Source organism: Trichosurus vulpecula, chromosome 9, assembly GCF_011100635.1.
Source record: "Trichosurus vulpecula isolate mTriVul1 chromosome 9, mTriVul1.pri, whole genome shotgun sequence".
NCBI classification, from domain to species: Eukaryota; Metazoa; Chordata; class Mammalia; order Diprotodontia; family Phalangeridae; genus Trichosurus; species Trichosurus vulpecula.
The window spans coordinates 38346425-38356457 of NC_050581.1; the positions used below are offsets into that span (position 1 = coordinate 38346425).

Below are 10033 nucleotides of genomic sequence, written 5' to 3' on the forward strand. Positions count from 1 at the left end.
TTTGCCTCAGTTTCCTCATCTGTAAAATGAGCTGGAGAAAAAGATAGAAAAACAGTTCTATTACTTTTGTCAAGAAAATCGCAAACAGAGTCACAAAGTCAGGCACGGCTGAAAAAAACAACCAAAAAACCTCAACAAAATTGAAAGAATTACAGACCATCCACCATCCATGCCAGGATTTATCAAACACCTTTTCTGCTCGGGGGTGAGGGTGAGGGTGGGGTGGAGGTGTATCTAAAAAGTGGAGTTAAACAGAGGGGCTCTCCACCCTCCTCTGAACCTTATGATCTCAGGTGGTATTTATGATCAAGGAACAAGGCTTGTGTGTCTTGAACATTGAACAGTCTTAAAGATAACAAGTATTTAAATTGCAAATACGGTTATTTTGAATGGAGAAGTGTTAAAAAATTATCGAGTCACATTGGTAGAAGTTGACAGGCATATTCTATGTGCCAACCATTGTTCCTTCTTTGGCACAGTTGTATGTTGTGAGAACACTTTCGGCCTTTCTGCTTTGTACAGGTTGTGTTTTTCTGTTGCAGGCATCAGTTAATAGAACATTTCGTGTCTCAATAAGAAAATACTTCTAAGACAAATTAAAACCAAAAGGAGCCTGGTTTTGCAATTTTGATCACAGTCTCTACCAGATTTTTTTCTTCTTTCCCCACTAATCTCTACCCCAAGTTTACTAAATGTTTTAAGAGTCCATTGAAAGTTAGAAACCATTAAAAGTATGCATAGCATGGTTTTACATATACATACATACGTCACACACATACACCTGTGCACTAGTATACACATAGAGATTATACCTGTTTTATATCCATGCATCATTCTATCTATCTATCCATCTCTATATATCTGTGTCAGATGGTAGTCTTCTAAATGGGAGATGGTTCAGAACTTAAAATGCAACAAAAAAATTAATTTTAAAGAAGTTAGGAACTACTGCCTTTTTATTATTTAAGCAATAATCAATATTTAATTTTAAAAATTTTGGAATATTGAAATTTTGAAAATTATTAATCAGTTCTCTAGTATTTAAAGAGTATAGACAGTCAGGATGGAATATGGGGAAAGAAGGCATAAAACATGAATTAATCACTGAGATTTTGAATTACAAATTTTCTCCCCATTTCTACCCCCCCCCCCCACTCCAAGATGGGATATATTCTTAGGGCCCCATTCCCCAGTCAGCCCTCCCTTCTGTCACCCCACTCCCCACCCATCCCCTTTCCCCTTACTTTCTTAAAGTAGGGCAAGATAGATTTCTATGCCCCAGTGTGTGTACATCCCATTTCCCAGTTGCATGCAAAAACAACTCTTTTTTTGACCATCTGCTTTGAAAACTTTGAGATCCAAATTCTCTCCCCTCTTCCCTCCCCACTCACTCTCACTAAGAAGGCAAGCAATTCAACATAGGTCACACATGTATCATAACCCTTCTACAATATTCATGTTGTGAAAGACTCAACTATATTTTGCTCCCTCCTATCCAGTCCCCCTTTATTCAGTTTTCTCCCTTGACCCTGTCCCTTCTCAAAAGTGTTTGCTTTTGATTACCTACTCCCCCTATATGCCCTCCCTTCTTTCATCCCCCCTTTTTTATCCCCTTCCTCCTTTCCTGTGGGGTAAGATACCCCATTGAGTGTGTATGTTATTCCCTCCTCCAGACAAATCTGATGAGAGCAAGCGTCACTCATTCCTCCTCACCTGCTCCCTCTTCCCTTCCAATGAACGGCTTTTTCTTGCCACTTTTATGTGAGATAATTTAGCCCATTCTATCTCTCCCTTTCTCCCTCTCTCAACCCTTAATTTTATTTTATTTTTTTAGATATCATCCCTTCATATTCAACTCATCCTGTGCCCTCTGTCTCTCTCTGTCTCTCTCATATATATATATATGTATATATATAGATATATATGTATGTATGTATGTATGTATATTCCCTTCAGCTATCCTAATACTAACGTCTCATGAATTACACACATCATCTTTCCATGTAGGAATGTAAACAAAACAGTTCAACTTTAGTAAGTCCCTTATGATTTCTCTTTCTTGTTTACCTTTTCATGCTTCTCTTGATTCTTGTGTTTGAAAGTCACATTTTCTATTCAGCTCTGGTCTTTTCACTGAGAAAGCTTGAAAGTCCTCTATTTTATTGAAAAACCATATTTTGCCTTGGAGCATGATACTCAGTTTTGCTGTAGGTGATTCTTGGTCTTAATCCTAGCTCCATTGACCTCCAGAATATCATATTCCAAGCCCTTTGATCCCTTAATGTAGAAACTGCTAGATCTTGTGTTATACTGATTGTGTTTCCACAATACTCAAATGATTTCTTTCTGGTTGCTTACAATATTTTCTCCTGGATCTGGGAACTCTAGAATTTGGCAACAATATTCCTAGGAGTTTTCTTTATGGGATCTTTTTCAAGAGGCAATCAGTGGATTCTTTCAACTTCTATTTTACCCTCTGGCTCTAGAATATCAGGGCAGTTCTCCTTGATAATTTCTTGAAAGATGAAATCTAGGCTCTTTTTTTGATCATGGCTTTCAGGTAGTCCAAAAAATTTTAAATGATCTCTCCTGGATCTATTTTCCAGGTCAGTGGTTTTTCCAATGAGATGTTTCACATTGTCTTCCACTTTTTCATTCCTTTGGTTCTGTTTTATAATCTCTTGATTTCTCATCAAGTCACTAGCTTCCACTTGCTCCAATCTAATTTTTAAGGTAGTATTTTCTTCAGTGGTCTTTTGGACCTCCTTTTCCATTTGGCTAATTCTGCCTTTCAAGGCATTCTTCTCCTCGTTGGCTTTTTGGAGCTCTTTTGCCATTTGAGTTAGTCTATTTTTTAAGGTGTTGTTTTCTTCAGTATTTTTTTCAGTATTTTTTTGGTTCTCCTTTAGCAAGTCATTGACTTGTTTTTCATGGTTTTCTTACGTCACTATCATTTCTGTTCCCAATTTTTCCTCTACCTCTCTAACTTGCTTTTCCACATCCTTTTTGAGCTCTTCCATGGCCTGAGCCCAATTCATATATTTCTTGGAGGCTTTTGATGTAGGCTCTTTGACTTTGCTGACTTCTTCTGGCTGTGTGTTTTGGTCTTCTTTGTCACCAAAGAAAGATTCCAGAGTCTGAGTCTGAATCTAAGTCCCTTTTCACTGCCTGTTCATGTTCCCAGCCAGCTACTTGACCCTTGAGTTTTCTACTGCTTGTAGAGAGTACTTTGTCCCAAGCTTGAGGGGCTGCACTGCTGTTTTCAGAGCTATTTCTACACAGCAAGCTCTGCCACACCAATGCTCATTCTCCCCCAAGAACCGTCAACCAGGGTTGCGGCCCAGATCCAGGCAGGGCAAAGCAGGCTTTGCACTCTGCTCTAATCCACCGCTTAATTCCTCCCACCAGGTGAGCCTGGGGCCAGAGGCAACTGCAGCTGTAGCTCTGGAAGCAGCCTCAGAGCAGCACCACCTCTGCAGCCCCTGGGGCTGTGGCCAAACTGCGAACTCCTTTCTCTCTGTCCCAGCAGTTTTTCCCACTAACCTTCTCTGTTGTTTTTGGTGTTTGTGGGTTGAGAAGTCTGGTAACTGCCATAGCTCCCTGATTCAGGGTGCTAGGGCCTTTTTCTCCCAGCTCCAGGTCTGGTTGATCCGGGCGCGGCTAATGCTGGCCTCTGCTCTACTGTGCTCCCAGCTCCGTGGGATAGACCTTACCTTGTGACCATCCAGGTTGTCCTGGGCTGGAGCCCTGCTTCCCTCTGCTATTTCATGGGTTCTGCAGCTCTAGAATTTTTTCAGAGGCATTTTTATAGGTGTTTGGAGGAACTTAGCAGGGAGCTTAAGCAAGTCCCTGCTTTCCAGCCGCCATCTTGGCCCCCCCCCCCCCCCCCTCCAACTACTTGTTAGCCCTTTAGGTAGGTTCCTATTTGCCAGACTTAATCAACATCAGACTGTTTCAAAATCCAGAAAAGCATGAAGAAAACAGACTTTTTTTCAGTGATATTCAGGAGTATCTATCTGGCACAGTCATTGGTTTACCAGGCTCTTTCCAGAAAAGGACTGGAAATGTTGACATAATCAGAAAATCCTCTAATTGTTTTTTTCACTGTAGTGTGGTAGATTTTGGTTTATTCTGTCTCTAATGCCAATATTATGAAAAAAGAATAACTTTTATATCAGGGTTTAACTTTTATATAGTTGGCTGTATTTCAGGGTAGTTTGTCTTGGCTGGTATGTAAACAGGATTTTCCAATGAATTCAAATTCTATTGAATTTGGAATATAAATTGTTTATGCAATTCATTGAGTATATCTGTGATCTTCATTGATGAGGTTGACTTTTTTGTTGTTTGCTTTTTCTTTTTTCTTTTTAAAATTTTTAAATTTTTTTTTGTTTTTAGTTTACAACATTCAGTTCCACAGGTTTTGGGGTTCCAAATTTTCTCTCCCTCCATCTCCTCCCTCCTTCCCCCCAGATGAGATTGACTTTCATTGGTGAGAACCTGTGTATACCTTCTCCATCCTCTAAGATTGTGATTCATGGTTTATTCATTTCCAGTTAGTCAACAGGAATTTATTGTTTAGTATGTAAACAATACAAAGAAGTGCATGGGGTGGGGGGAGGATAGTCACTGTTTTCAGGGAGAGTACATTCTAATGGGAGAGACAACATGTAAAGAACTTAGTTGAACCCCATTGAGAAGGTGGGCTTTGAGCAGAATCTCCAAAGAAGCCAGGGGAAAAACCCAGCAAGAATTGGGAAGGGAGAGGAGAGCATTTTACACCTGGGAAGTTGTCAGTGCAAAAGGCACAGAGATAAAAGATGAAATGTCTTGTTTGAGGAACTCCATAAAGAATTTGGGGCAGCTAGGTGGCATAGTTGGATAGAGCACTGGCCCTGGAGTCAGGAGGATGTGAGTTCAAATCCAGCCTCAGGTACTTGACAATTTGTAGCTGTGTGATCCTGGGCAAGTCACTTAACCCCAATTGCCTCCCCAAAATTCACTTCGTAAAGAGGCCTATTCACTGAATGGACACCCACCTCACTGGAAGTGAGAACCTGAAAAGACCTTAGCCTGAAAGGGCCAGAGTCTTCCAATGCATCCTGGGTCATCTCCACTTGTCGTGGTGAATATCAGGCCGCTGGACCCAGATGGCTCTAGAGGAGAAAGTGAGGCTGGTGACCTTGCACAGCCCTCCTTCAAAGTCAACTGCAAGCCATGTCATCATTTCCCTGATGTCATGGTCCTCTTGGAGAACAAAGGACAAACACACACACACACACACACACACACACACACACACACACACACACACACACAGAATTTACTGAATTTGCTAGTGGCCTATTAAATATTCATGTTTCATGGGTACCAAAGGAACCCTTGGGCTTTCTATTTCTTAACCTTCACCCTTTTCAAATTAAATGAATTAATTTCATTTTTAAAAGCAATATTTGGGGCAGTTAGGTGGTTCAGGGGATAGAACACCAGCTCTGGCGTCAGGAGTACTTGAGTTCAAATCCAGCCTCATACACTTACTAGCTGTGTGGCCCTGGGCAAGTCACTTAACCCCAAATGCACACTCCCTCCACTGGAAAGCAGTAATTATAAACAGACACGAACATTTTAGTATACAAAGAACAAAAAAGGATAGTATATTAAACAATGAAGTTAGACTTTAAATCTAACATTGTACCAACAAAATGATCCTCTTGGTTTATTCCCCCTTCTGAACTTGCTTGTCACATTCTTTGTATTTTTAAAATGTTTTATTAATGCTCTCAATACCTTCCCTTTTGCTATGACTGTCCTTCATTCTTTTTTGATCATTTGTTACCTCAGTGATATTTCTTCTTCTGGAGCACAGTTCAGCTTTAGTGTAGTGCTTATGTATTGGTCTTTTGGGTGACCAGCAGCTTCTAATTCCTTAGGAATTGTATTGTGTTATTATCTGTAACTATAAAAACATCACTGGAAAAGCATTTGTGTTGAAAAGATGTCTTTCATATGGTAAGGAGCAGTGTGAGATCATGAAAAACACTATGTATCTTCCCAAAATGCATTCCAGCATGCTTTTTTGTCTTCCTTTTGAACTCTGAGTCTAACTCCTTCACTGTCTGTATTGCCTGTCCCAAATATGTGTGTATGTATACACACACATATGTGTACACACACATGTACAGGTGTGTTTGTGTGTGTTCTGAATAACAGGTATTTTTATATTCACCATTTTTTTCCTGTATGTATTGTTAGGCTTATCTCTTAAATCTTCATGTATCTCCTTAAGGAAGTTTTATAAAGTTCTGAGGCAATCAGGATGATTTCCCCCTATTTAAGTACAAGTCCTTGGGGGCAGGGACTGTCTTTCTTATTGGTGTTTACATTCTCAGTAGTAATGCCTGGAGCTTAATAAATGCTTTTTCATTCATTCATTTTCACACAAGAGCATCTCCAGGACCTTACCATCCAAAGGAAATCCCTTTATCATTTGGGCTTTGTTCAAGACGTACCATGACAGCAGTGAACACCTTGGAGAGCGTATATCTGCCTCTCATAGTGTTAATAATCCAAAGGTTATTAAACAGAGTTATCCTTATGATTACATTTATCAGAGAATTTTCCATGATCTTAAAATGTTCAGGAGAGATTTTCAGGGGCCTTTCAGACTGAATTTCCTGAGTCAAATCTTTGTTGTGATCCACAAACCACACTGTAGAATTTTTGTATTCTTTGTATCTCTCTCAATCACTTCTGTGATTATAGAGAGGTTGTCTGCTGTTGAGAAGTGTTTGTGAAAACCTGCCTATTTACTCCTCATATTTTCACTGAGATTATTCATATAAAGGTATATTATTTATATTCATATAAAGTAAGCATATAGTGGTAGTTGTTCACTTAAAAACCACTTGGTACTGACATCATCATGATTTTTTCCCTATTCTTTTTTTATCTTCTATGGAATAAATGGATGGATGGATAGATGGAATTGGTCAATCAATACTTTATATCACCTCTAGCAGAGATTTCTGTGGCATATATTTGGTAATGTCCAAACACCCTTCCCAACTATATCTGCCTAAATTCCATTTGTTTCTTAGGGTGTCTAGTTCTGAGACTTTAGAATCTAAATGTAATGATTTCTCTTGCCACAAATGGTAAAAACAATTATAGAAATGTTGACATGGGTTTTTCCGTTGGCTGTTTATCCTCTCAACAATTTTAGCTGTTAATGCTCTTGAGATGACTGGATTCATTTGCGTTTGATATCAAGCTTTCTCTATGCTTTTTGTAATTTTATAAGGTCTTCCTCTGTTCTATGTTGCCTTTAGCTCTCACCACTTGGCAAGGAGACCAAACATTTGCTGGCTAAGGCAGCTTCTGAGCCCTTTGGACCTCCTTGTGCTACCTGTTTTACCCTGTTTAAACTTCTACCAGAAATGGTGAAAATTAATTCTTCTCATCATTGCTCACTTTTCAGCTTCAAGGACTCATTTTGAGCCGTTGGTCATTTTTTGCAACTCTTGTAGTGAAGTGATTCAAGATTTGAACCCAGGACTTTAAATCTAGCACTCTTCCCATTGTATCATGTTCCCATTGCTCACTGTAATCTGATACCTTCTTTCTTCTGCAAAGGATGTTTATAACGCTCAAGCAGGAAGCTTCTAAATGCTCTACAAGCCTTTGCCCACTTTCCTTACTCAAGTTTGAGGCACGTTTTCCAATCAATATACTTTCATCATACATTTGTGCCTATCATCAGAAGCATAAGGTGTGAAAATATGTGTTTACATGGGACAGGGGCTATTATAAAATCCTTCGTATGGTCTCTCTACCTCTGTATCAGACGGCACGCCTTCATGGTGGCATTTTGGCAGCATAAGTATTTGAAGGAAGAAGACCGTTGTTTCTTGAAGCCTCTGGGTGTATGATGACACCAACTCCTTTATTTGCTCTCAGGGAGCTTATTGACCATGTTCTATTTAACTGAAACTTCTTCTTACATCTGGCTTTGTTTATTGTGAGAGCTGGTGCAGTTCCATTCTTCCAGTTGTGTATGAACTAATTGGCCATTGAAGAAATAGCTCACATTTACACCTGTAGGTCGCTTACCTAATTAATGTTTATATTGATTTTTAGCATCTTCTCGTACCCATTTTTGCTACTTTACTGCAGTCACTGTAAAAGTGAAATGGGCCTCAGGGGACTGAGGGCTGAGGTTGATCTTTGTTGTGGGGTGCCATGGGCATGGTCAAGAATTCATTGCTTAGTGGCCAGCCTGCTGAAGATGAGCCTCTGAACTAATGAAGGTTGGTCCTTGAACATGCTTCAGTCTCACTCTGGGACTATATTTGAATATTTTGTAGCAGTGTAGGTACTGCCATAGCTTATGCTATATTTTCCTAGTCTTCAAGAAACTTGGAGTAGGTCTCTTGTGGAGAATTTATTTGTTTATAGACACTTCTGGAAATATTAATACATGCACTTGGAAAGTTACTCTTTATTTTACATAATAACTGACACCCCTATTAGCACTTAAGTGAGGTATGACGTAAGGCCTCCAGTAATGGGACCTGCTGTGAGATCTGCTTATTGTGAATTTCAAAATTTCCTGGTCCTTGTAGCTGTTTTTTAATGTGATTATGTATGTACATTTTCAAATGTTTCCATTTAAAAATAATAAAAACAAACTGGCACTTTGTTTTCTTTATATGAGTTATTAAAAGCAAGATATAACATCAATATCAGAAATAATTGGCTCAGGTCATAAAATCGTTTTGTAACTCACAAGTCAGGAAATGTCCTAAGTTGATCTGGTGTTAAATGTGGGACATTGATGGTTAAAAGATTTCAGAATACTCCTTTTCTTTTACCAGATACATCAGATGTCTGTAAAATGGCCAGCCTCGAGGTTGATCTTGAGTGCTTTGGGACCTAGGCACAGGAAGAGTAACTAAAGGGCTAATTTTGAAGTTCTGTCTCTTGATTATTTTCATGTGATTACACTGGAGCCTCTCTTCCAAACTCATAGTGATTGTAGATAGTGTTCTCCGTTAAACGAGGCACCTCTCAGTATGGTAATATAACTTACTAAATTGTAAAATTCAAAACACAGTCCTGAGTATTGATGGGTTAACATGTCAGGGCCCACTATAGCTTTCTGCTATGATTTAGTCAACTACAAAATGACTCCAGCACTCAGCTACCCCAATGCATTTTGCTAATTACATCATAGATTTCCCTATTGATGAACACAAGCTGAATTAACACAGGAGCACTAATGTACCCTTTCCCCATTATTGTAGTACAAGAAGCCGTAGCAGATGCTGGCAGTTAGTTACACAAACATTAGTATTAACGATTGGCCATTTGGAATTGGTGACAAACTACTGCCCGGTGGAATTCTGAGCCTGAAACCAATCAGAAAGTTAATGAGGAGAGAAATTACCACTGCAGCTTCCCCTTAATTACATTCACGCCAGGCAGGAAGGGAGTTCTGGGGGTGGATCTGAACTCATCTAAGGTTAAGAAGGTCAGAGACCCTTTTCCTTGATTTTTGTATCTACTGTGGCTTATAAGGTTGCAAATATTTTTCAACATATTATTACTTTGGTACTCCGCACATTTAATTTTGAGTTTCTAGAGGCATGTTACAATTTTGCATTTTTAAAAAAGTTTCTAAATTCTTTTAATCCCCTTCTCTCCCCCCTCATTTACTTGGTTATAATTTTTGAAAGTGTCTTCCATCCATTCATTTTATAGGCTGGCCCCCAAATAGAAGGTTTGTACCAATTATTATGAAAAGAAATAGAAATAGTGTATATCTTGTTAAAGAAAATCCACTCCCTTTTTTTGTTTGTTGTTGTTGGGTCACTAGAATTACCTATGGAATGGGAGAAATGCAGGATTGAGCTTTGCATGTGAAAATTTGTCCGATGGATCACTGGCTTGACAAGTTTTATTCGCCTTGTTTACATAATCTATGTATTTATGGGCGGATGGGAGGGGGTCGGGTAGAGGGGTGGGGAGATGCTTT

General features: G+C 39.2%; 1 protein-coding gene across 4 annotated transcripts in view; it reads left to right on the forward strand.

Moving 5' to 3' along the window:
• Positions 1-10033, forward strand: part of DMRT1 (doublesex and mab-3 related transcription factor 1) — a 144736-nt gene that overhangs the window by 134194 nt on the left and 509 nt on the right. The window lies entirely within an intron of this gene.